The sequence below is a fragment of the Hemicordylus capensis genome, chromosome 3 (genome assembly GCF_027244095.1).
Source record: "Hemicordylus capensis ecotype Gifberg chromosome 3, rHemCap1.1.pri, whole genome shotgun sequence".
NCBI classification, from domain to species: Eukaryota; Metazoa; Chordata; class Lepidosauria; order Squamata; family Cordylidae; genus Hemicordylus; species Hemicordylus capensis.
The window spans coordinates 149173586-149201209 of NC_069659.1; positions in this window are offsets into that span (position 1 = coordinate 149173586).

The window sequence follows — 27624 nt, forward strand, 5'->3', positions numbered from 1 at the left end:
CAGGCCTTGTCTGAAAGCACAGTGTTTTCTGCAGCACTCCAAATACAAGTCTGATTTTCAGGGTGGGAGGAAAAGAGCCTCTTCCATCTTGTTTTCTTGTCTTCATCTGACCATAGACCCTCCTCCCCTTCCCCCTTGGGCATAGTCACAGGCAGGGGGCACATGGTCTGGAGCCCTCAGGGATAGTCTCGGCTCCTTCTCTGAATTTCTAGCTTTCCTTTAAAGAAAAAAGTGAGCCTCTCCTCCTTTTCCTCACAGAGCTATGAGGGGAAACATGCAGAGGCAGCCTTCTGCCCTGTTGCTCCCCAAGAAGCAAACTTGCTTCGGGCTCCTCAGATTCTGCTCAATGAAAGATCAGGCAGTGGGATGATGGAGAAGAAAATGAAAGAGGAGGCGAGCCTCAGATTGGTGCCCAATGGAGCATTTATTAGCAAAATTACACTGAGGACAAGCACTTGGGCACCACACTTATTCTGTAGTGTTATTACATTTCACTGCATTGCATTAAAAGTACTGAGTAAGTTAAATAGCTTTGTTTAAATATATCGGACTCAGGAGCACCATTTCAAGTTTCAGTGGAAGAGACAATGAGATTTGGGTGGTAGGGCGGATCTCAGCAAGGTTTAAAGGTCCATTCTTGGATACATTTAAGTTTAAATTGCCAAATAGTACACTGGCTGACACCCAGACTTAATTATTCAATAGTTACTCAGGAGTTTCTATAAAGGATCACTTAATTTAAGTAGGACTTCCATTGAGTAATTTAATCAAGATGTCAGCCAGTGTATGTTAAGAGTATTTATTAGGTTTATTTTATACCTCATAATAATTAAACCAACATTTCCTTTATTCCTAACATGTTCTGAGAGAAACTCTTTCTCAAGAGCAGTAGCCTTCATAATTCTGAACGTAACAAAGAAAAGCAATTCATCTATACACGTGTGCTTTAATTGTGGGTAGGAGCCAGTTTAGTCAGTCATGACTAACTTAAGCCCCATGAATTTCAATAGGATTTTGTCATGACTAATTACATTTTGATCCTGCCGCATGTACTGTATCTGTGGGTGCCTGCAAGCACACATGAGTGTTTGTCTTTCTGAAACAATCTTCTTTAACATCAGCTTAAAACATTAAAACAATGCCAAGAACAAACTGCTTATGGTCATCCACATTTAGCTGCTCACATGTTGTCTGAAACCTGAGGTGGGGGAGTTTGCTCTTCCACCCCCGCTAAATGTGTCCTCCCTGATTGGACTACTTTTTGGTTTCATTGCAGCTTCACAGCCAGAAATGTTGTGCTAATGGTCAACCAAAGGGTATAATGGCCTCCCAGCATACTCAGACTTCCCATTACCACTTTGCCCCTCCTCTCGTTCTCTCCCCTCCCCCTCAGTTGATCTGGGCTACTTTTATGCAATTGCACTTCCCCATTAGGGTCCTAAAGCAATGGATATTTATTGTGTTACTTTCATTCCTGCATATTATATCTGTCTGTCTTGTGTTTCTCTTGTCAAGGCTGGCAATATTCATGTCAGATGTATTTGTCATTTGTTGTGTCCTGCAGAGGCTGGAGAAATATAGCCAATTATTGGTTTTCAGAACCAAACCCGGTTTTCTCCTGCTTACTACTCTTGGCCCTGGGATACTTGGCGCTTCCAGAAAACAAAACATTCTCCCTTCATTTCTGAAGCTTGGCAAAAAGACAACATGGCAAGGAAGTCTTAACAGATGCTATATTATGATGACCCTCTGGGGGGAAAAACCACATTGAGGGAAATCAAAAGAATGTCCATTTGGTTCTAAATTGAGCTAGTAGGCATAAGGAATTTCCACAAGTGTTACTACAATGTAATTTTTGCCTCTAATGCATCACTTCTAGCAAATACTATTTTCAAGCTGTTTTTACACATCAGAGATTTACTTTATTTTTATATAACGTATTTTTTATACCGCCCCAAACTCACATCTCTGGGTGGTTTACAACAAGATCAATGCCCTTTCTCACGGTCAAGTGAGAGGGCTTGAGGGTGGGGGGTGGGGAAGGCAGCAAAAGCTTGCCTTCTTTGCAGATGATCTCTGTAGAGTTGTGGAGGGAATTGCATGTCATGGCTGCCATGGGCAGCGCGGAAGTATGGGGGTCAGGGCACATCATCCCAGACCCCAGAAATCCCACAATGCACTGCGTGAGTGTGCGGTGCATTGTGTGGATCCTTCCGGCACCGGCAGGGAGCCCCGCAGTGTCTCAGTGCCGGCTGAAAGCTGCTGGTGCTGACACATGAGCAGTTAGACAGAGTTAACGGTCTTGGCTAAGTGCCAGGCTTGTTTGGTGGGTTTGCCAGCAAGGCACCTCCGGGAGCCACACGCTCCCAGCTGTTCTCATGGGCAGCCAAGTCCAGTTTCGGCTGCCTTAGGCTGCACATGGTTGCTTGTGAGAACAGCCTTGTCTAGCATAGCAGCCAAGCATCTTGGGTTTGAATCTTGCTTCAGTCACAAGTTCTTTTGAGTAGGGATGTGCATGAACCGGTTCAGCCGTCCTTTTACAGACTGCCAAACCTGTTCGGGAGGTCCGGCATTGGGCTGAACCGGTGGCAGGGTGTGTGTGTACCTTTAAGCAGGAGGGAGAGTGTTCTGACCCCCACCCCACCACGTTCCCTCCGCCAGCGCTGTGAACAAAATAGCTGGTGCAGGGCGGCAGCATACCCTCTTGCTGCCCTGGTCAGCATCATACTGGCCGGTGCGCATGCGCCACATATCTTTAATCATCTCTGACATGGGGAAACCTGGCTGACTTTCTAAAGGCTGTTTTAAGGATTTCTGAGAGAATGTACGTGAAGGTCTGGGACACTTGAAGCACATTAAGGTCGTACACACAACCATTTCTGCTGGTGAGATGGAGGGCCTCCTGCCTCCCTCCATGCACTCGTTTCCTGCCCAGGCTCTACCACTCGCTGTGACACACCAGGGGCATTGCAGTGATGGGCAGAGTAGGGAGCAAGCAGAGGAAACCCCCTCAGTGCACCAGGCCAGTGATGTGACGTCACACGCAAAGGGGCATGGCCTGGGCTGCCGAGACCCCAAACGAGCTCTCAGCATGTCATTTCAGGCAGCATCGGCTGCCTGATAGGATATTTCCCCCTTTCTCTCCCTCTAGAGAGGGAGAGGAAGGGAAAAAACGTTCTATCGGGCAGTCTGCGCTGCCTGATATAACTAGCAGATAGTTCTCCTGGGCTTTCGGCGGCCCGAGCGTGGGAGGGGGGAGTTCTGTCTGGGCTCCTCCGGAGTCCGAGCCACGCCCCCATGCATGTGATGTCACGCGCATGGGCGAACGTGGAGGGGGCTGCTGAGCGGGGCTGGATGCAGGCCAGCGCTCGACTGGCTCTGCGCCTGATCTATCTATCTATCTATCTATCTATCTATCTATCTATCTATCTATCTATCTACCTATCTATTACATTAATATCCCACTCTTCCTACAAGAACAAGGAGCACCTTCCTGCAAGGAGCCCAGAGCAGTGTACATGGTTACCTTTATGTTCAAATCAACCCTGTGAGATAGGTTAGGCTGAGAGATAAACAACTGTCCCCAAGTTACACAAAGAGGCTCTTCTCACAATGGAGAGAAACCGGGCTAGGGGAGCCTGGCCTTGTTTTCCTCCATCGTGAGAACCACCGGGCTCGCAGAGTTAGCAGAGTGCTCGCTCCACTAACCCCATGTTACTGTTTGTGTGCCACCACTGTGTGGCTCTGTGCTGCAGCGACACATGAGTAGACCCCCGACTGGGAGGCTACAATGAGGATCCTCGCCTCAGGGGTCTCCCTAGAATGCCACGTGCAGTCACGCAAGGCATCCTGGGACTTCTGGGGGCCAAACAGCCCCTGACCCCCCCCCAGTGACCGAGCAGTAGTCATTTGGGTGGCCAATCTGGCTACCCAGGCATGGCTCTCTGCTCATGTGAGTGGAGAGTGAGCTTAGCCCTGCAGAGCCTGGTTAGGCTCCACACGTTGATTGTATGTAGAGGCTCAAAGAGTTTCATGACTGAACAGAGATTTGAATTCTGGTCTCCTCAGTCCTAGTCCAGCTTTCTAACCACTATACCACACTGACAAAATACACTTAAAAATTAGCTCCTTTGACCTTTTCAGGCATCTCCCATAACATCCACATGTTATTTATTTATATTCTTCCTCCAAGGAGCTCAGGGCAGCACACATAATTCTTCCTACTCCTGTTTTATCTTCATAACATCCCTGTGAGTAGGTGAGATAGTGACTGACCCAAGACCATTAGGTGAGCTTCTTGGCTGGGTGGATTTGAAGCTGGATTTCCCCAGCCCTGTAACTCACTGGCACAAGAGATGCTCAAAGGCACTTAAAGCTTCAGCATCATGTTATGGCCCTCTCAGCTACTATCTACTAGCACCCCAGAGACACATTTTGCAATACGTATCCTGGTGAACCTGGACATTTGGGAAGCAAAGTACTTCACAGCATTTTCAAAGGCAGGGCCTACTAATGACGGTAGAAAGCACTAGTGAAAGTAGTAGTGGTGACAGTAACAGGTCAAAGTTTTTCTGTCCTTCTGACGTTTTGATGGAAATGAAGGTATGAATCACCATTGTTGTTTTTAATAATGAAATGAAGTATATACTGCTTTTCAACAACAACAACAACAACAACAACAAAAGTTCTCAAAATAGTTTACAGAGTGAAAAGAATGAGAAAAGGGTTCCTTGTCGCAAAGGGACTCAGTCAAAAAAAGAAGCGTAAAGGAGTCACCAGCAACAGCCATGAGAGAGATGCTATGCTGGGCTGAACAAGGCCAGTTGCTCTCCCGCTGTACAAATTCTTCCCCTGCACAAAGAAGTGAACCATCATTTGAAAAGGTGCCTCTTTGTGCAATTAGCAGGGATCCTATTAGGCTTTGCATCATATGCCCCAGCTCAAAAGTATTTGATTTGAAATGTTCAAGCTTTCAGACAGGAGATGGGTCAAATGTGATCCAAATATCCTCAGGATCTGATGCATTAGAGATGCAGAACCATACAACAGTCCTGCAAGATACATGAAAGAAAACCAATTCCAGCTATTTTCTCTACATTCATCAATACTTACTAACCCCATGGCTGAGCCCAAGAGATGATTCCTCTCTGAAAGCCCAGCAAAGGCCATTAAGCCCGGCAGCGAAAGATCTCTTTAGAGCAGATGCACCCGGTGAACCTCAATTGCCTGGGTCTGAAAAGTTGGCTTTATTGCTCTGCTGTTCAGCAAAGCCAGCCATCCCTAGTTCAGGGCACTTCTCTTTTCCTCCTGGTTCCTCACAATGACTTAATTGCTGAAAGAGACTTAAATGTTTTTACAATGGAAGCTTCTTTGATCTGCCCAGAAAAGGGGAAAAATAATAAAAGGATTTTTCAAAAAATTTGTATAAAGCAGGCTTAAAATGAAAAAGAAAACCTCAAAGGAAAGAGGTGTAAGGTGAAGCAGATTCTCAACCTCCCTCCTAACACACCCCACCACCAAAAAACCACACCCTAGTCCAAACCAAATGAAACAAAACCCAAAATGGGAAAGGAGTAAAGGGAGACAGAACTGAAATGAATACTTCTCAATATGATAGTCACCCAGCACACGCACACACACACACACACACACACACACACACACACACACACACACACACACACACACCCCATTTAGTCTTCTGGTGCGATGTACCAAAAAACTCTGTGCGATGTAATAGGAAATGTGGCAGCACAAGTCTGTACCATTATTCCAAAGTAATGCCTGAAAACTGCACCTTGTCCTCATCTCCAAGTCCAGACAGACAAATTATTGCCTCCAGACCTAGGAGTATCTTTACCAAGGCTGTTTGCTAAGAAACTGGTCTTTGAGATCCAGAGGCCCAAGGTCTGTTCCTCATTGCTTTGAAGTCAGGCTTGGCTGAAAGTTGCGGCTTTGTGGCCAAGCTTTCTCCCCTCATTAGTATGAAGGTCTGGCAATTTCCTGAGGCCTGAGGCTGAGAACAGGGTTGGAGAATGGGAAAGGGCCTAATAATTCATTAATAATAATAACTCATTATCTTAATCCTCTACTGTAGATGCCATTGACAGATCGCCATTAACTAATTGTGCAAAAGGGGACGGAGGAGACCACCTGGTTCAGAGCAATGGTGGCTGGAGGGGTGGGGGATGGGAGGAGGAGTGATTGTCCATAAAACTCATACAAGCGCCATCGGACAATAGAAGCAGCAAATGGGCCCTTCTGGGGATGGCCTAGAGTTTGTGACAGAGAAAAATTTAAGCCAGACAGAGGATTAAGCACATTTTGAACCAGAGTATATGGATGTGAAGCGGTATGACTTAGTATTTCCCCAGTATTTCCGTGTATTCCTTGTGATGTTTTGTAGATCCTGTTTCCTGATATATGTTGCTGATTATTTCACTTAAAGTGACCCAGTCTCAGTGTGGTTTAATCTGCACTTCCTGTTTCCAAATATACATGGCCAATAGGGTAGCAACCAATGCTAGGCAAGCAGAGCTTTCTGGTTCATAGAGATATGAGTATATTCTTCTACCTCCAAGGTCCGGCCACCCCAAATGGAGCTTTAAAATGAAAACAGTGTAGGAGAGTTATATGTCTCTAGTCTTTTTTTTTTTTTTTAAAGCACTATGCTTTCACCAAACTCTCAAGATTGATGGGATTGCTTCAGGTGGCAAACTTGTGTGAGGCATTGACAAAGTGGGGTGAGAACGGGTAGTAGGAGACAGCAACTTAAGAAATGTACAAGTTCTGGAAAAGATCAAAGTGTCTATGTATGTGATGTCACTGATATGCAACTGCATAAAATGGTCTGACAATTTTTAGCATCCATCTCCAAGATCACAGGCGCTGTGATGGATGTCACATAAGATGACCCCAAGGTGTACTAAAGAAAACCTAGCCCTTGAGTACAGGAACAAGTATTTCGAATTTACAATCTAAGTAAGGAAATGCAGTTTTTATCTCTCTCTCTCTCTCTCTCTCTCTATCAAAACTGCATTTCCTTACTATATATATACACTGCAAATATACTGCATTTCCTTACTATATATATATACTATATATATATACACATGTGGCAACCCTATTTGCTTACTTTTTATTACCTCATGTGAAGGAATGAGGCCTGAACCTCTACTTTTCGTATATAAGATATCTGTAATACAATTGCTTTGCTTGTTTCCTACGTTAAAAAGCTGTGCAGAGGTCAAACGTTCACAGCTCCTGTTCTACAGTTTGGTTTTGGAGGGAGAAGAATTGTACTGGTTTGATTTTGGAGGGAAGAGAGGTTTGATTTGATTGGATGTGTTTTAAAATAATGGAGGGAACTTGAGTTGTTTTTTGACTGGTTTGTTTGAAAAAAATTTGGAGGGAAAAAGAAAATATAAGGAGGCTGCCTTCAGCAGAGTTTAGTACAAGTTCAAGTCAGAGTCAGAAGGAGTCAGAGTCCAAAAGTCAGACTGAAGATCAATTGGACATCAGAGCTGGAAAGAGTTACAGAGCGGGAGTGGGAAAGAAGAACTGAAAAGAGTTGCTGAGAAAGTGGGCTGAAAAACCACTAGGAGAGAGTCAATCTCTCTGGAGAGCTGAATCACTCACCCACAGACTGGGATTGAAAGCCCAGAATTGTGAAGTGAGAGCAGGACCTAAGTCTAAACAAGGGGCAAGCCAGGTTTGCTGGAGAAGCTGAGGTGATTGCAGAAGACTCTGGGTAAAGACTTTGAAGTTAGGACCCAGCAGAGGTGGAGCCACCATTGGGCGAATGGGTTCAAAGAACCCAGGCCACCACCAATCAGGGGCTGTGAGTGCGGACCCAGACACGCCCCCCGTGTCTGACACCGAATGAGGGAGGCATTATTTCAGTCCCAAACAGGGCGGCATAGCCCCATTTGGAGCCGAAATCGGCCCACGCTGCGTTGGCAGTGCAGCCCTAAAGGCAGGAAGAGCCACTCCTGGTCTCGCTGCCAATGCAGTGTGGGCAGATCTCCCTTCCAAACCGGGCTGTGCAGCCCCAATTGGCAGGAAGACCACGTCCCCTGCATCTGACATCAGACGCGGGGGTGTGGCTAGCCAGGTCCCTGCGTCTGATGTCAGACGTGGGGGGAGGGGCCAGGGGGCAGCGCTGGTGGCTGCACACAGGCAGCTGCCAGTCTCCCTACACTGTTGGGACCCAGTGTTAGGTCAGTTTGGATGTGTTTTGATCACATTTTATTTCTTCCTTGTGCTCATTCGGTTGCTATTTTGGTACTAAATTGCCCAAAGGAACTATTGTTTTGAATTAAACTATTATTATTATTATTATTATTATTATTATTATTATTAACATAACCAGACAGGTGTTATTGACTGGTTTGTTTTATCCAGACATCGAGTCCTTCCCAAGGATCTGGGATTGCTGAATTTTATTATCAATGTTGTTGCTGTTGTTATAGATATCGTTGCAGAATATAGGCTGTTCCCAGTAAAGTTGCTTTTTGTAATTGGCTGATGGTGATTTCTGTGGCCCCTATGGTGTTGAGGTGCTCTTCAAGGTCTTTTGGAATTGCACCCAGGGCGCCAATTACCGCTGGGATTATTTTGGTCTTCTTCTGCCACAGCCTTTCAATTTCAATTTGTAGATCTTTGTATTTGGTGATTTTTTCTATTTCTTTTTCTACTATTCTGCTGTCCCCTGGTATTGCTATGTCGATTATTTTGACTTTTTTTTTTCTTCTCGACTACAGTGATATCTGGTGTATTGTGTGGCAGATGTTTGTGTGGTTGTAGTCGGAAGTCCCATAATATTTTTGCATCTTCATTTTCTACAACTTTTTCAGTTGTATGGTCCCACCAATTCTTGGCTACAGGTAGCTTGTATTTTTTGCAGATGTCGCAGTGTATCATCCCTGCTACCTTGTCATGCCTTTGTTTGTAGTCAGTCTGTGTGATGTTTTTACAACAGCTGATTAGGTGATCCACTGTTTCATCTGTTTCTTTACAAAGGCAGCACTTGCTGTTGTTGATTTTTCTACTTTTGCTCATATTGTATATGTTCTCAGTGCCTGTTCTTGTGCAGCCAGTATTAAATCCTCTGTTTCTTTCTTCAAGTTGCCATTCTTAAGCCATTGCCAGGTCTTGGTGATGTCTGATTTTCCACTTATATTGTGTAAATATTGACCATGCAGGGGCTTATTTCTCATTTTTTCTGCTCGGTTCTTGACTTGTTCTTTCTTGTAGGCCTGCTTTCTTTCATTGGTGTTGAACAGTTTCACGTTATTGACCATTTTAAGTGCATCTTCTTCACTGTCCTTGATATATTCTTCAAGGCTTCTTTTCTCCTCCTCTACTGTTTGATGGACTTGCAGCATTCCTCTTCCACCTGAGCTGCAAGGGAGGTATAGCCTATCGACATCACTGCGGGGGTGCAGAGCATGATTGATGGTCATGATTTTCCTGGTCTTACGATCTAGGGTCTCTAGCTCTGCCTGGGTCCAGTCTATTATTCCTGCAGTATATCTGATAACAGGTATAGTCCAGGTGTTTATGGCTTGTATGGTGTTCCCGCCATTGAGTTTTTCCAACTCTCCTGATGTATTCACTTCCAATTTTTCTTTTAACTTCAGTGTGTGCAATGTTATCCACCTGGAGAATGCCCAAGTATTTGTAATGTTCTTTCTCTTGCAGGTTCTTGATGTTGCTTCCATTGAGCAGTTCTATTCCTTCAGTTTTTGTTATTTTTCCTCTGTTCGTTATTAATGCAGCACACGTGTCCAGTCCAAACTCCAACGCTATATCACTACTGAATATACGGACAGTGTTTAGCAGTGATTCGATTTCTGTTTGAGAAATCCCAGAAACTGGGACTTTCCATACAACTTCAGATCTTCCATGTACAGCAGATGGTTTATTTTATTTGATCTTTTAGATGTTTGGTATCCAAGGCCTGTTTTGTTTAGTATTTGTGAAAGTGGAGTCGTGGTGATTACAAACAACAGAGGGATAGTGAATCCCCTTGGAAAATACCTCTTCTAATACTAACCTGTCCAAGTGTCTCGCCATTGATTGTTAACTGTGTAGTCCACATGCTCATTGCTTTTTAAAAATAAATTTCTGAATGTTTTTGCTGACACCAGTTGTTTCTAAACATTTTAGTATCCATGTGTGAGGCAATGAGTCGAAGGCTTTCTTGTAGTCAATCCATGCAACACTTAGATTTGTTTTTCTTCTCTTGCAATTTTCTAAAATCATTTTGTCAATCAGCAGCTGGTCTTTTGTGCCTCTGGTGTTCGGACAATTTCCTTTCTGTTCAACTGGAAGCTGCTTATTACTTAATAAGTGTTGCATTACTTCATCTGCTATTATTCCAGTTAATAATTTGAACATGGCAGGCAGGTTATTGGACTATATAATTACTTGAAACTGCACCTTTTGCTGGGTCTTTCATGATGAGATGAGTTTTCCCAGTTGTTAGCCATTGTTCAATATCACCTCCTTGCAAAATGTGATTGAACTGATTTGATAGTTGTTTATGAAGGCTTGTTAGGTGTTTAAGCCAAAAGCCACGCAGTTGATCGTTGCCTGGTGCAGTCCAATTTTTAATTTTCTTTGCTCTTTCACTTATTAATTTCACTTTCTTTGCTCTTTCACTTATTAATTCTGGTTTTATTATTAGATCTTGCATTTTTGGTTACCTTTTTCAACCTCTTTTACCCAGCCTGCTTTTTTTATTATAATCGATTGGATTGTCCCATAATTTCTCCCAGAATTGCACTTTTTCTTCTTTATTTGGTGTTTCTATGTTTCTTGCAGTTTCTCCTTCTATATTTTGGTACAAACGTCTCTGATTCGACTGGAACTGGAGATTCTGCCTGTGTTGTGTAATTCTGGCTTCGTTATCTGCTAATCTTCTTTGACACTGCTGTTATTTGCTGCTTTATTTTTTCCAGGACTTCTCTAATTTTCCTTGAATCTAGATGGTATTTTTGGATCAGATACTGTTTGGTGTTTTCATTTCATCAAATACTGTTTGGTGTTTTTATTTCATCAGATACTGTTTGGTGTTTTCATTTGTTGTTTCAGCTTTTTGTCTTTCATACCTTTCAATTTACTAGCATCTGATCTCAGCCTGTCAATTTTATTTTCTAATCTAATCTTCCATTTAGGTGATGTACTACTTCCTCTTTTTTTAACAGAAAATGATATTATATCTGAGCTCTTGTGTTGTTATTGTTGCTGCACTGTACATTAGTTGGTTTGTTTTTTGTAAATTATTGGTTGTTATTTCTGCAAGTGCAGCATTGACATCTTTTAATGCCTGAGCAAGTTGTTTTTTGGCAACTGTTTTTAGAGCTGGAAGTCGAACCCTGGTGGTTGTTTGGTTCATGTGCTCATGTGCAAATTATTTTTTGCTTTAGTTCTTGTTGCTTTTCTGTTAAATGGCATTCAGATTTTTGAGGTGAAGGCAAAGGGGAGGTTGCCTAGTTTTGATTTTGAAACAGTTCAGCAACAGTGGCATCCTCTATTTCCCACACCTCCTCCATCTGCGCCTGAGCAACTTCTTTAGTTGATGGTAATTCTTCTTCCATATCTTGAGCCTGTGTTGCTCTTTGCAGTTCTTCCAGCTCAACTTGTGTGAATATTTTATTTTTTTTATTATGAATCTTCTCTGGTCTGCTAGCATTTGTTCTGTTATTTCTGTATCTGGATGCTTCTCTTTCCAAATTTGGTACATTGTTTTTAAATAACCTCTTCTAGTTGGATTAGACTTGTAATAGCAGATCATTATTTCCTTGCTGGCATTTTTCATATATTTTTTCCGGTTAAGCGACATTTCTTCTTCTTCTTCTTCTTCTTCTTCTTCTTCTTCTTCTTCTTCTTCTTCTTCTTCTTCTTCTTCTTCTTCTTCTTCTTCAACTCTTGTTTACACAGTCAGACAGCTATTATTGACTGGTTTGTTTTATCCAGACATCGAGTCCTTCCCAAGGACCTGGGATGCCAGAATTTTATTGTCAATTGTTATAGATATCGTCGCAGAATATAGGCTGTTCCCAGTAAAATTGCTTTTTGTAATTGGCTGATGGTGATTTCTGTGGCCCCTATGGTGTTGAGGTGCTCTTCAAGGTCTTTTGGAATTGCACCCAGGGCGCCAATTACCACTGGGATTATTTGGGTCTTTTTCTGCCACAGCCTTTCAATTTCAATTTGTAGATCTTTGTATTTTGTGATTTCTTCTATTTCTTTTTCTTTTATTCTGCTATCCCCTGGTATTGCTATGTCGATTATTTTGACTTGTTTTTCTTTCTTCTCGGTTACAGTTATATCTGGTGTATTATGTGGCAGATAATAATATTATTATTATTATTATTAATTCAATTTCTATACCACCCTTCCAAAAATGGCTCAGGGCAGTTTATACAGAGAAATAACAAACAAATAAGATGGAACCCTGTCCCCAAAGGGCTCACTATCTAAAAAGAAACATAAGATAGATACCAGCAACAGTCACTGGAGGTACTGTGCTGGGGGTGGACAGGGCCAGTTTTACTTTTTAAAGTAAAGCTTTCTTATTTTGAAGTGAAACATTTGTAGCTGCTGCCTATTTCCCCCTCCTATGCCTACAGCCTTTACCACACTACTTAATTTTTAATACAACAGAAGTTGGAAAGCTGGCTTCCATAGACTCAGCCACAAAAAGCCTAAAAGTCTACTTGGTGGCAATGGTTAAACTTAAATATCACAAGGCTGATGGAGACCAGGCTGTGACATGTGGTAACAGCATGGTGGGATCCGTGACACCTCAATAGATTTACCTGGTGTCTTCAATACATTTCTTTTGTCGTTTTGCGATGAATGGGTTATAGATGCTGTCTTGTTTAATGATTGTTGAGAAGATATGATCTGCTTTCTCTGAGAACTGATCTATACATTTAGAATAATCAGATGGTATGGCTCCATAGGGACAGTACAATTTCAGATTACAGAAGGCTGGAGATATATATTCCCTGAATTTAGAAACATGGCACATCAGAGAGAATGTGATTGTAGCTTACTTTTTTCCTTCATGTATTCATTTTCCACATAAGGGTTTAATATGGAATGATATTTAAACATGTAATCACCTACCTAAAATTGAAACCAACAGGTTTGTGATGTGTAGGCCAGCTCTGAGTGTGTTTGCTGCACAGAGTCAATGAACTGTAAATATTCCCATAGACCTCCTGGGACCCGGAGTTTAGAGGATGCTTGCTGTTATGGAAGAAAATGAGGGAATAGCTGATGTAGCCAAAGAGGAGCTCTGTACTAATTGAAGAGTCTGGGATGAGTGTTCTGACGCCTTGCCCAGGTAAACCATCTCTTCTGTGTGCTAGATTCAGACAACAGAGGCACTGAGGACTCTGTTGGAATGGGTTGGTGCTAAAGATCAGTTAGGTCAGTGTTCTTCATTGTGAGGCCTGGGAACCAGCCCAATCTCCTATCAGCCCTAAGTGTGGCTTTCTGATTGTTTATTGGAACTGTGTGAATCATTGTTTATTGGACCTTTAGCTGAAGCGAAATGGGCTTCGTTAAGGGCAACGGAGTCCTTTTGAGCCCTTGCACCATATTGGAAGGCTGGGAAGTGCTGGCAACTGTGTGAACAGGCCTTCCCAGATCTTTCCCCATAGAGCATCAAAGAGAGGGCTCAGTTTCTCTTAAAGGGCCCTACCAGCACTGAGAAAAGCACAGTACTGTGCAGAGGTCAGCACAGTGGGAAATGGCTCTCACACTGAAGGGTTTTTTTCTCCTTTTTTTGGCCAAAGTGGCCACTCCCTGAAAAAAAGCAAAGATCACAGAGCTAGGTGACCTTTTCAGAAAATTACTGAGCTGGCACTGCAGACACAGTGAATAGCTATTGGCTGCATTACAGAGGGCAGAGAGACCAGGCAGATACAGTAAGTCGTGAATAGCGAGTTGGCTCCAGGAACGTTGTTCCCCAAATCCTTCCTCTACCATGGATTCACTATGTGGTTTGGCTAAGTCACTCTCTCTAAGCCTCAATTACCATTCTGTAAAACTGGAATAGCAATGTCATCAGACAGCTGTTGCGAGGACAGAGTCATTATGTTAAACCATGCTAGGAACATGATTAATAAATGAGTGAGCTGGCTAGATGTGCGGTTGAAAATGTGCCTTTCTGGAACAAAGAGTCCGTAGCAATGAGAAATCCATGAATTCTTAGGAAGAAATTAGCTCTTTGAATCTGGATGTGGACAGCCAAGAAACCCGAAGATCTCAACATTTAATTTCAGTTTTGATATTTAAGTTCTAAGTCACAAGTGAATTTTCAACATTTGGGATAGATTGCAGCTTCTGTGGTATATGAGTGTGTGTGTGTGTGTGTGTGTGTGTGTGTGTGTGTGTGTGTGTGTTTGAAGGCTCAAATTATGGTGAGAAGAATGTCAATGCCAGCAAACAAAATGTGTTTCAGTTTCAAATATCAACATTTCCCAGCTCTTAAACATCAAATATTCCCCAGAAGCTCCCACTTCTAAAATATCTTGGGGCTTTCTTCCTGATCAGAAAGGTAGAGATGCCAATGATGGTTTAGTGGCATCTGCTATGTCCTCTGTTTTTTGATTGGTGCTGAACCAATTTTCAGAGAAAATTCTTGCTCAGTTCCAAGCTGGCAAAACATGCTGAATTTTGATTGTATTCAGTGTTTTATTTTGGTCAATTCTAGTGTAAATTTTGTACTCAGAGGGAAAAATAATGTGTATATGTTAATAAACATAGGTTTAATGCTTTTGGTTTCAATGGGATTTGCTTCCAAATCATTATGTTTAGGATTGTAGCTTTAGAGAGATTCTGTATGAGGCATAGAAAATATTAATTAAGCTGTTTGGCAACAACAAAACTATAATGGATGTGAAAATGTTAGGCTGCAATCCTAATCACATTTACTATAGAGTATGAACTCAATTGAATTTACTTATTGGTAAAAATGCTTAGGATTGCATTATATGTTCAAATTATAGGAACATAGGAAACTGCCATATACTGAGTCAGACAATTGGTCTATCTAGCTCAGTATTGTCTTCACAGACTGGCAGCGGCTTCTCCAAGGTTGCAGGCAGGAGTCTCTCTCAGCTCTATCATGGAGATGCAAACAGAAAGCTAGTGAGCTAGGCAAAACGTTCAGGGAAACCCACTCACATTTCTTAAAAGAGTGTGTGGTAGCCAAAAGAGTGTGGCAGTGAGTAAGCAAGTTGTTAGAGTGGCCTGATTTGGAAAAACAGGCTTGGGAAGAACTAACCTCGGGTTTGAGCGATAAAACCTCTTTTCGAGGTCCCAGAAAGAAACCTTCAAGGAAACGGGATAGAACGGGTGCCCTCATACTAGGGAATTGGATGTTCCCCTCCTCGTAATCAGGTTAGTAAACCTGTATGTCATTTATGCAATGCTCCTGCATAGGAATAGGGAGGGAAGACGAGACCAAGAGGTTCACACAGATGAGACAGTAAATCTCTTCTGGAAAAGTTTGTATGGTTATGTGCAAAAAGACAAGAGTATCTCTTCTAAACAGCAATGGGACAAATTATGGAAATGGATGTTGGACGTAAACACCCCCCCCCCCAATTACCTGATGTGCCTTGTAATCACCCACCCCTGAGTTACAGTACTACCTGCATATACTTCATAACCATGTGGGTTTCCAAATCCTTGTGTGTAAATCTTTGTAGATATATCATGCACAAACAACCACTTTGTATATAATTGTGCTTTGGCAACGTACTGTATGCTTTGGTAGTTTGTTGGTTCAATAAAAAAAATCTTGTCCTATCTTGGAGAAGCCAGGGAGGGAACTTGAAACCTTATGCTCTTCCCAGAGCGGCTTCATCCTCTGAGGGGAATATCTTGCAGTGCTCACACATCAAGTCTCCCATCATATGCAACCAGGGCAGACCCTGCTTAGCTATGGTGACAAGTCATGCTTGCTACCACAAGACCAGCTCTCCTCTCCATTATATTATCAGGAGCTAAACAGGAGTCCATAGGTGCTCTGTTTCTGAAGCTGATTCAGATGATTGGAAAATAATTATTTGTGCAGAACCTTAAATATCAAAAGTTGTTCTAGTTATCATTAGACTGTTGCAATAGGAAGCATTTGGTTATGCCATCATTGAAGCAGAGATGCCCCTAGTAATGATCCAGAAATCAGTATATTGGTACTGGATGCTGAACCTGATAAGGGTTTGCACACTGCTTTAGAGGAAAGATGCAGAACAACATTCCATGTGAGATGATTGTGGAGGTTCCAATCAGTAGAATCCAGATGTAAAACTTGGGGGGAGGGGCTATACCCAAACTACAGGTCTGGGAGTTGTATGGATGATCCCCCCCGCCCCCCGCAAAAATATCCCACTGCAGTTGAATATTCGCATATTAAGGAAAGTGGTTCAGCCTCGCATTCTCCTTGACATGGAGAAGTTTCTGTGTCCTCTTTCCTCTCATGTGTGACCTGAGCATTCAAACATGCAACTTCCAAACTAAAACCTGAAAAAGTAAGTCTAAGAATAGCTTTACCACTTGATCCTGCTGAGTAGAAACTGACCATGAATAGAAACTGACCATGTGAAGCTGCTTCTCACACAGCTTATCTGAATTTAGCCAACACATGGCCATTCCTCTTTTTCAGAGGCCATATTTGGTTGCATTGCAGCAGCTTACACAGATCAACAGGATTGTTACCCCAATAATCCTGGTATACAGGGGTGGAGCCACCACTGGGCCAACGGGCTCAAAGAACCCGGGCCGCTGACAAATCAGGGGCCGTGAGAGCGGCCCCGACACGCCCCCCCGCATCTGACATCAGATGCGGGGAGGCTAGTTTAGCTCCCAAGCGGGGGCCGCACGGCCCCTTCGGGAGCTAAACAAAGGCTGGTGCTGTGTTCGCAGGGCCAGCCAGGAGCGGCTCTTCCCTGCAAAGGCAGGGAAGAGCTGCTCCTGGTTGCGCGCTGTGAGGCAGCGAGGCCCCTTCCAGGAGTTAAAAGGCTGGCACTGCTTTCGCAGCACAGCCCAGGAGCGGCTCTTCCCTGCAGGAAACCCTAACCCTTAACCCTAACCCTAACCCTGCAGGGAAGAGCTGCTCCTGGACTGCGCTGCGAAAGCAGCGCCAGCCTCCGTTTAACTGCCGAAGGGGCCGCATGGCCCCTTCGGCAGTTAAAGGGCAACTCTCGCTCTCCCCGGCTCTGTCTGGGCCAGCTGAATGGAGCCTCAAGGCTCCGTTCAGCCAGACTACTCCCCTGCATTTGACGTCAGACACGGGGGCGTGGCTAGCCCCAGCGTCTGATGTCAGACGCGGGGGCAGGGTCAGTGGGGCCGCGGTGGCGGCCGCACGCAGGCCACCGGCGGTCCCGCTCCGCCACTTCTAGTATATCCTGGTATATATTGGTTATCCTGGTACCAGGACTTTAGTTAGTAGGGGTATTCACATGCGCAGCCTAACCCAGGCTAGGGCAACCCAGCCTGGGTTAGGCTGCAACTGTGCCAAGCCCCACTTACAAACCTGGTGTTTAGCCAAGGTTAAAAGTACCTGTGGTTTGCTTCACCTTGGCTGGCAATGGTCTGGGCAATTGCCGCCGGGTTAACTGACTTCCCCGACCCGGCCCACCACCATTTCCAGCAGTAAGCCAGGGGAGGGGAGGACCTACCACGCTCATGCCCTGGGGCACCCTGGGATGTGGGAGGGGGGAATTCTCCTGCTCCCAGCTCCCACTGCTTGTGTGGGTGCGCGGTGCGGCAGAGGGGAGGAGGGCAGCTGCTTGCCTGAGCTCCTGCCTTCCCCGCAGCCCACCCACCCTCCCCAGCAAGGTCGTGTGCATGACCTCAGTCTGTATAGTAGTGCCCACTGGATTATTTGTTATCAGTGACATCATTATCACTGCATTCGTGCATGAGACTTTTAGGAAATATAATTGCCCTAGAGAAAGGATGAAATACATTAAAACAACAACAACACAGGAATAGTTTAAGTACATTTCTGAATTGTATAGAAACATTTCAGTAATCAAATAAATGCTGAACCAGCTGAGGGAATAGAATTGAGATCTAAAGCCAAGGTATGACCTGAATTGCCCATTTCCATTATTTGACCACAGCTCCTACACCAGCTCCTTCAAAGAAGTTGTCACAAATTAACTTAGGACTTGGTTGGATGATACTTTTGCAACTGGTCCACCCATGTGATAAAGATGTAAGCATGCCATAAGCCAGGGCTACACAACTTCAGCCCTCCAGCTGTTGTTGACCTACAACTCCAATCATCCCCAGCCAATGGCCAATACTCAGGGATGATGGGAGTTGTAGTCCAGGGTGAAAGAAGACCCAAGTTTTGCAGCCCTGACATAAGCGCATATCTCACCCCAGCCACGCACGACACCTTAATGGCTTTAAATCAGTATTTGAACTACATGTACAGGTGCAGTTTGGATGAGCCACTCCCATGCAGTAAAGGAGCAGTTCTTAGAGGGATGTGTGTAAATACATGTTCCAGGCTCATGGTGGTGTGCTCATGTCTCTATCATGTGAGATAGGCTCGTTGAGCAAACTGGGCCTTAGTCATCACGTTGGAATGCGCATTAGAGGACCAACTGCCTTCCTAAGTTGGAAATCTCTGGCTTCTCATTGGTTCAGAGTGTTACCCTTCTAACCTTTGAAGTCTGAAAAAAGGCCAACTCGAGAGTGGCAGTTTAACGGTGGTTCTGATAAACAACAGACTGGGGAAATAGGCTATTTATTTATTTATTTAGGTTATAAATAAATAGGGTAGATTAGCTTAGTTAGAACATGCATGTTCTTTGCTCTTCTAATTAAAGTATATAGAGTATACAGGCTGTTTATTTGGCAGTGCTGGGGTATTATATTGGATTTGTTGGTTGTTTACTGCATTTTAATGGTATTAGTATTTTTTGACTCTTAATTTTACTGGTAATTGGTAATTTTGGCTGGTCTTGTACCATGATAATAAAGATTGAAAGAATAATTAAAGTATGGTTGTAAACCTTGAAATCATTCCCCCCCCCCATATTATCATCCCTTGAACTTGAATATACTGTCTAACCCTTCTCTGCATTTAATTCTCCCCACATGCTGAATGGCTAACTGTAAGGCCAGCAGATACAAGGCAGGTACCTTTTACCTATGAATAAACAAGGGGATAATAAGGTGGCAACACTGGAGCCACTCCTTGTTGTAACACAATTAAAAGGGAGGATTCCAAGCACAGTTCTTACATTAACATTGCCCGTTACCATTCTTCTACCACACTTCCTACACCAGCCCCATAACAAGAAAGATATTTGAGGATCTTCCCAGTGGATTAAAACGGTGTGTTTGTGTTCAAAATGAAACCGCAAACTGGCAGGCACAGTCTTGAACTGCCTGCAAAGTAATTTCATCTGCCCTTTGGTAGTCTTTCCAAATGTTAAGTAAGGAAGTTAAGAAAAAAATGCCCCCAGTTTTACTCGTAAGAAAAAGAAAAACATTCCCGGTGCTCAAGTTATGCAGAGCCCTGTTAAACTGTAGGACCTTCATGAAATTCAGAAGTTCCACTCTCATTTTTTCCTGGTTTTTAACCAAATTATGTCTCTCTGGAGCCATCTAAGCACAGTAGCTAAGGAGGACAATGCAAAAGGATAGCACAAGAACTCCCCTCCAGCCTTCAGAACTCCAGTAATTTGAGCATGGGATATTGCAAATGTGGTTTCGTCTTTCTTTGGGATGTTGTTTTTAATGCTCCGGCTGACCCTGGGCACAAGTGTTTCTGTTGTGGTGGTGTCATTAACAGCAAGATTGTGCCAACTGTATTATAAAGTCTGACACCGAATGAGGGGGCAGTTTATATGGCAGAATCCACTTCTGACCTATGGACAAGTGTCTGGAGAACGGAGTGGCCTCTGAGACGACAGAAGTTATCATCCTTGTCTTAGTACACTGGCAGATGAATTTGCCACACAGAAGAAGGGCATTCCAAGCCCCTGATTTTGTCATGCATAGCCTCCCCACACCACCGATGGCATTTCAGTGCCCACCACACTTTTTCTGCGTAAATTAAAGCAATTGGAGCCCATTTCTTTGTTTCAGTGCAGGCTAATTGATATTTGCAGTACATGCAGAAGAATGACTGGCGACGGTGTGGAATTTTTATCCTTGTAAACGTTGCTTTTCCAGCCAGCTGTCAACATTCTTGTCCAAAGCTGGCTGCCGCATTTACATTTTGTGTTGGCCTCCATCTTGGGGAATGGTGCAGTACTCCAGAATGTCATGCGTAGCCATCTTTTGTTTTCCTTAATGCTTTACTACAACAACAACAACAATCTTTTCAAGAGAAGTGGAACAAGCCACCTGGCCTCTTGGCCATGAGCTTTCCCAGTGCTTTGCAAGCTTATTGCTGTTTGCCTGGCAGGCTGGCTTTGGATTCTGCCCATTAGCCCTGAAATGTCTTTTCAGCTAGCAGAAAAAGCAGACATTTGGACGTTCCAGAGCAGATGAAGCTGCTGAACTATAAAGCATTAATCATGCCGGCAGTTGCTGCAGGAGGACTCTGACAGAAGCCTGCCTGGTACCAGAATGGAGCCAATGTAAAAGGCAGGACCATAAAGTGAGCCCAAAGCAGCCATTTCAGGTGCTTTCACAAAGCATCCAACTGGCTAGGCATGAAGGAGGAGAGAGAGGTGGAAGGACCAAAACAACACTTGAAAGTGCTTGCATGTCCCCTTTCCTCAAAGAGCTGTTCAAAAATATGTCGAAGGACTGTCAGGGAGCTCACAGGAGAGAAAGCACAGGAACTTGAGGTTAGACATAATGAAGGAAGAGAATCCAGGAGAGAAACCAGTCTGGTCAGAGATGCCAACGTGGCTCCTTGTCCATATGTTCCAAGATCTAATTCAAACATGGGAGTGCGGAGAACTGTACCCAGCAGAGATGTTTTGTGTTCAGAGACAAATGAGAATGGACTAGCAAGAGAACTTTGTTGGAAATTCTCTGTGGTGAGAGAATCCCTTTCTCATTATAGCAGAGTGCACAGAGGCACAACACGGTGGTAGTTTAGTTAGGCATGCGTGTATCCTGAGAGTAAAGTAACTTGGAGCCAATTCATAGTTTCAAATCAATATAAAAGGCATTTATTTAAGGAACTCCATTCTAGATAGGAAAGTGAGGAGTTAGGATCTCTAATCTATCTATCTAGCTGGATGCAGATGGATTCTGCATCCTCTCTGCACATATGGTGCAGGGAGAAAGGCTTGCCATGTTGCAAGGTAGACGGGCAGGTAGGGAAGAGAGAGAGGAAGGAAGTTGAATCCCTAAGAGTAGCAATCTACATTTCAAAGGGATAGCATCAGAGCAGTGGAGAAGGGATGACCAGTGTCTTGATTCTCTAGCCCTCTGACTTACTAGTCTGTCCTCCACTGTCTGAGACATAGAGACAGCGCAAAGTCCTTTAACTTCCAACAAACTTTGCCTAGAGAACGACATGGTACAGCATTTATGAATACTGGAAGAGTTTTCTCTGCAGCAGCATCTGAACCAGCATCGTCGTGTGAATCAGATAAGGAACAACAAAATGAGAGAAATTAGGATGTAGTGGGTTAGTCTCCCAATGGGTTGTCCGTATGACTAATATGCATTTGGAGACATTTTAAAATAAGATTGGTGGAGGGCTTATAACAGAGCAGCATCCAGGCTGGATTTCCTACAAAACTGCAACAGCATGCAAACAGTGAATGGCACTTGAGCAGATTCTGCAGCATCCTATTCCTCATAAAGAATAGCAGAGCCATTTGGCTCTGGATTACTTGCCAGGCCAAACTCATGAGAACCTTGCTGCTAGTGACCAAAAAGGGTTGTGATGGCTAAACATATTATTTGGATGGCACCTAAAGGGGCAATCTGAGCCCCTGTTTCCTCCTCACCCATGTCAGCACCACACCATACCTTGCATCATGTGGGGTGGGGCTCTGCTGGTTTTAGAGTCGGGTCTAGTTGCCAACATGCCACCACCACCATGCACCAAATGAAGGACCAGGGACACTGACAGCATTGGGCCAGCTGAGCCCTGGATCAATTCTTTAGTGCCCTGGATGTCTTCTGCACTTCCTGATGACCCAGACATGCTGTTACTTTAACAGCCTCCATGGTGGTGTCACCCTATGGCTCTGAACCCCCTGCCCCACACCACACCATATACATTGCACAGCACAAGTACTTGTGCAGGCACCCCTCACCCCATGGTGCGATGGTCATGGACAGCAGCCTCCGCGCTGTGCAGTACCTGCACTTCCAGCTCAAGCAAGATGTGACTGCGGTGCCTGCAAGTGGCACTTTCCTCCTTCTGTTCCCTCCCACCCCCACAAGGAAAGTGGTAGCTGGGAGAAAGTGGACCGCTGTTGCTAACAGACAAAGGAGTGAGGAGGAGGTAGAGCCAAGGCAACCCTTTGTGGAGGACAACAGAGTGAGGACCAGGCCGCTTCAGAAGATGATACAAGTATCTTCAGCTTACTCTCCCTGCAAATATTTGGCTTCAGAATGAGGAAGGGAGCCCTGGATTCTTTTAAAGAGCATTAAAAGAGCAGTGGAGGGGAAGTTGTGGGCCTGAGACATGTCCTGTGGACCCAGGGCCCCAATCTTGTAGGTACCTCCAAAGCCTCTATCAGGGACCCTCAGATCGAATGCTCAGCATTCCAGTGGCAGAGAGGCAATTTTTGAAACTTCACTCCAGAAACAATTGCCGAAGCCAGTTTGTTTTGGAAAGCCCCAAAGTTAATACAGTAAGCTACGCTAGAACTGTGTGTGGGGAAAGAGGAAGACCACTCTGGTCCTCACTGTCCATCCCTCCAATCAGATTGGAATCTTTAGCCTATGCTGATCTCGTAGCCCAGGAGGACTAGGCAGGCCAGCTGTTTTTTCTTTCTTTCTAGCTCTCTCGGGGTTGGAGCAAGATATTTTGCCATCTCCTACAGCTACACCATGTCATGTGACCAAAGAGGATACCCTGTACCGGAGTGGTTGGGATGTGGCTCTGGACCATATGCAACTGTGTGCAATCTGTGAGCTGGAACTTGTAGCTAGCATCCAGATGTATATCAGAAGGAGTTCTGCAGCGCAGGGACTGGATTGCATGCTGCTTTATTAGCCCATCTTCAAATATCACTACTCCAAGCAACCACTTGGGTTGCACCTGCAATTGATGCAGCTGTGCTTATACATGCACATGCACACATACATGCGTGCATACACACACACACACCCTTATGAAACTTAAATTAATCGGAGATTTTATATACATTTCCAATGTGTAAAGTGAAGTAAGAGTTGGGGGAGCATTCAGAACTACTGGTCAGGGCAGAAGAACAGAATGTTTAGGCATAATGACCCCCTTGGAGATCCGTCTCTTTCTAAAGCATTGTAAAGCATTTCATTTCTCATGAGTTGTGTGGAGACCTGCTAGCATTTGCTGTAGCCTTCCTCCCCACCAACTGATGCAAAAATAATGAAAATAATAATAAATAATAAATAATGAGAAAAGCACCCATCCTCTCCCCTTGTGTGATCTCAGATCCCCTGGAACTTCAGACTTCTCACCCTGACTCCTGAGCTCGCCTTGAAGCACAAGCAGTGGTTCAAAAGAAAAACATGTCTTTCTCAATGCTTGGCTCTAGCTATGCATGTGGGAAGCTGTGCAATCCGCATCTGGTAGTCATTTTTTAAAAACCAGATGTTGGAAACGCAACTTCACAGCGATACTCTGCCAAGAGTAGTAGCACAGGAAATGTGCAGCATGGACTTTTAAGCTTCATTTGTATTATAAAATGCAACACAGTTGGAGGATATAGGAACAAAGCACTTGGCAGGTCTTCCACAAAGACGTCCAAGATAGGCTTCACTCTTCGTGGTTTACAGGGAAAAAGAGAACAAAGTGGAAGGAAGGAAGACATGAAGAGCCAAGCGAGGAAACTGCCTGCGAGAGAAACCCCTGAAGTTGCAGAAAGCTTGTGGGGAGGGGAGAGATGGAGGAAGAAGGGCAAGAGGGAAACTGGTGCAGAAGAAGTGCCAGAGAGAGCCACAAATATTTCAGCATAGATTCCAGGTGAGATGATGTGAATGCAACTGGGAAGTTATTATACTGAGCAGAAACAAAGTGAGCTGCCATAGTGACTCTGAGGAGCCGGTGGTAGCGATACAGTGTCATTCTTTAATTATTTATTATTTATTTATCATATTTCTATACCACCTGATATGCATATCTCTCGGCGGTGTACAAAATTTAAAATATTTAATTCACAGATAAAAATACATGACAATAAAAACTATAGAATAAAATGATTAAAACAATTTTTAAAAGAAAATTATTAAAATTAATTCTAATTAAAAGCCTGAGAAAACAGAAGAGTCTTGAGGTTCTTCCTGAAAACAAACAGAGAAGGAGATGCTCTTATTTCAGCAGGGAGCTTATTCCAAAGCTCTGGGGCAGCCACAGAGAAAGCCCAGTCCTGAATCTCCATCAGACGAGCTGGCGGCAACCATAACTGGACCTCTCCAGAAGATCATAAAAGGCGGGAAGGTTCATGACAAAGGAGGCGCTCTCTTAAATAGCCTGGACCCAAGCCGTTAAGGGCTTTATAGGTAAGAACCAGCACTTTGTATTTCACCCAGAAACAAACAGGAGTTATTACTCGTGCCCACAGGTCTACACACAAACATGCTGTAGAATCCAGAGGAAAGAGTTGTGGTATGCAAAGACAAGACAGTGGAGTTGAATCAGGAATATGAATGCTTTAATATGACAGATATTATGTACAGAGAGGCAAGTGCAGTCTGCCTTCAGTGCTCTTGCTGCTGGCTGTTTGTTAGCCCCGCCTCTACTCCAGGACTGGAATAAAAGTAACTAAAGCACCATTCAAAAGCTGGCCTGGATCAAGGAACGGATTAACCAATAACACAACACATGGCATTTGCAGACCTTCTTAATTAGTTCATCATCTGTTAGAGACAGAGGACTTATGGAGGTTAGGCTTTCATGTAAACATGCTTGTCCATTACAAAAACCTTTAAAGGCTCTTCCCTTGAACTAAGTCCTTTCCATGGTGGCATCTCCATGATGCATATACTTCCTAGACTTAATTGTCAAATGTGCACATAATGATTCAAAATTCTGATTATTCCAGAGAAATAAGTCCAACTACTCTAAGGCTTGATTCACACAGAGCTATGTTTTTCTGGTTGCAATTTGGGCAAGTTAACTTTTGCAGTGGCACTAGATATTATTATTATTATTAATTCAATTTCTATACTGCCCTTCCAAAAATGGCTCAGGGCAGTATACATGGAGAAATAATAAATAAATAAGATGGCTCTCTGTCCCCAAAGGACTCACATTCTAAAAAATCCACAAGATAGACATCAGCAACAGTCACTGGAGGCACTGTGCTGGGGGTGGATAGGGCCAGTTACTCTCCCCCTGCTAAATAAAGAGAATCACCACGGTAAAAGGTGCCTCTTTGCCCAGTTAGCAGGGGATGTGAATGGTTCAACAGGTGTCTAGATGCTCAAACAATTCCCCAAATAGGACTCAATAAGGCACATCTGAGTGTCATGAGAGAGAGAGATCAAGTGTTATATGGTCTCTTCCTTCTGCATAGATGCCAAAAAGGCCATTCTTGTTGGACAGTGATGGAGGATAATCTATTAGCAATTGTGTGGAGCCATTGCATGGGACTGAACGAGACTTTCTTCAGTCCTCTCTCCCTCAACTCTGCTGTTCGCTGATTTTTTAATAACGTCAATACCTTCATAAGCCCTCAAGTGGTCTTTTTCATCTATGGTAATGTATCCTTTTGGAGGGTAACTGATGTGGGGGGAATGCATGCTTCCCCTCCCATTACAGAAATTCCTAGATGTCAGCCCACTACATCACTCTTTCCAGGTCTAAATGGGATGGCTCACACTCATCACAATGCCAGAAGGCTCACCCAAAGTGGCAGTTCCTCTTGTCTTTCTAGGGGTGACCTGAAAATGACAGAATTAAATTACATGAATGCAGCTTAGCTCCATTACAATCAATAGGAGTTTTGCCACTAACTTCAGTTACTGTTTCATATACTTAGTAATTCAGTTTCACATACTTGCTCAGGTAATTAATTATTTAGACACGGTAGTGCCTAATAGTTAAGGTGAGGTGTAAACACTGAATTTTTAAATACCATTTATGACCACTTGAATGTTCAGAGCGATTATAAGCCCCAAACATTCTAATAGTAATAAAAGTACAAACCAGCCATTCAGTCTACTGGAATGTGACAAGTTCCACCATGTCTCAAAATTCCATGCAAATCTGTTGAGAAATTATACATATAGCCTTTTTTTAAAAATTGACCCCTAAAAACCTGCTTGCACCTGCTGGAAATCTAAATGTAGCCAAGGGTAAGCTTTCTTTCTTTAAATGTGGCCTTTTAAATGTATCAAGAAATTCAGGTCCATAGTGGAATCCATTTTTCTTTTGTTTTGAAAAAGCATCTGAGAATTTCTCAAGTAATCATTATAATAGGGTATTATAGTTATAATGAGGATTTTTCATCATATATTTTTCATAGAGAGCCAGCGTGGTGTAGTGGTTAGAGTGCTGGACTAGGACCGGGGAGACCTGAGTTCAAATCCCCATTCAGCCATAAAACTAGCTGGGTGACTCTGGGCCAGTCACTTCTCTCTCAGCCTAGCCTACTTCACAGGGTTGTTGTGAAAGAGAAACTCAAGTATGTAGTACACCGCTCTGGGGTCCTTGGAGGAAGAGCGGGATATAAATGTAAATAATAATAATAATAATAATAATTATTATTATTATTATAATTTAAAGTCCCCATTATAATAGGGTACTCAACTGAAAGCATATAACACAGCACACATCATATGACCTGACTGACTCTTCCCAGTAGCAATCTTTTCCTTCAGTAAAGATGGCTACTGCCTGCTATACTTCTTAGCTGTGTGGACCAACTGAGCCACCATAGCACCATAGTGAGAGCCAGCGTGGTGTAGTGGTTAGAGTGCTGGACTAGGACCTGGGAGACCCGAGTTCAAATCCCCATTCAGCCATGAAACTAGCTGGGTGACTCTGGGCCAGTCACTTCTCTCTCAGCCTAACCTACTTCACAGGGTTGTTGTGAGGAGAAACTTAAGTATGTAGTACACCGCTCTGGGCTCCTTGGAGGAAGAGCGGGATAGAAAATGTAATAAATAAATAAATAAATAAATAAATAACAAGCTGACCTGTGACTCTAACGTGACCATTATTCAGAGCAGATTGCTGGCTTGCTGAGTCTCTTTTGTATCCTCAGCAGCTGCCTAAGAGTACAGCCCTTTGCATGTTTAATTTAGAGTAATATTAACTAATACTCAGAAGTATCAATCCTACTGTTAATAAGGAGGGGAAAGTCCTCTAGAAATGGGGGTGTGGCAGATAATGAAAAGAATAACAAATGAGGGGGTAATTGAACAAATCTTTAAAAGTGGGCAGATAATGGAAATATTCTTTTAAAAACACACAAACACAAGGAAGAGAAAATAGAAATATCCTTT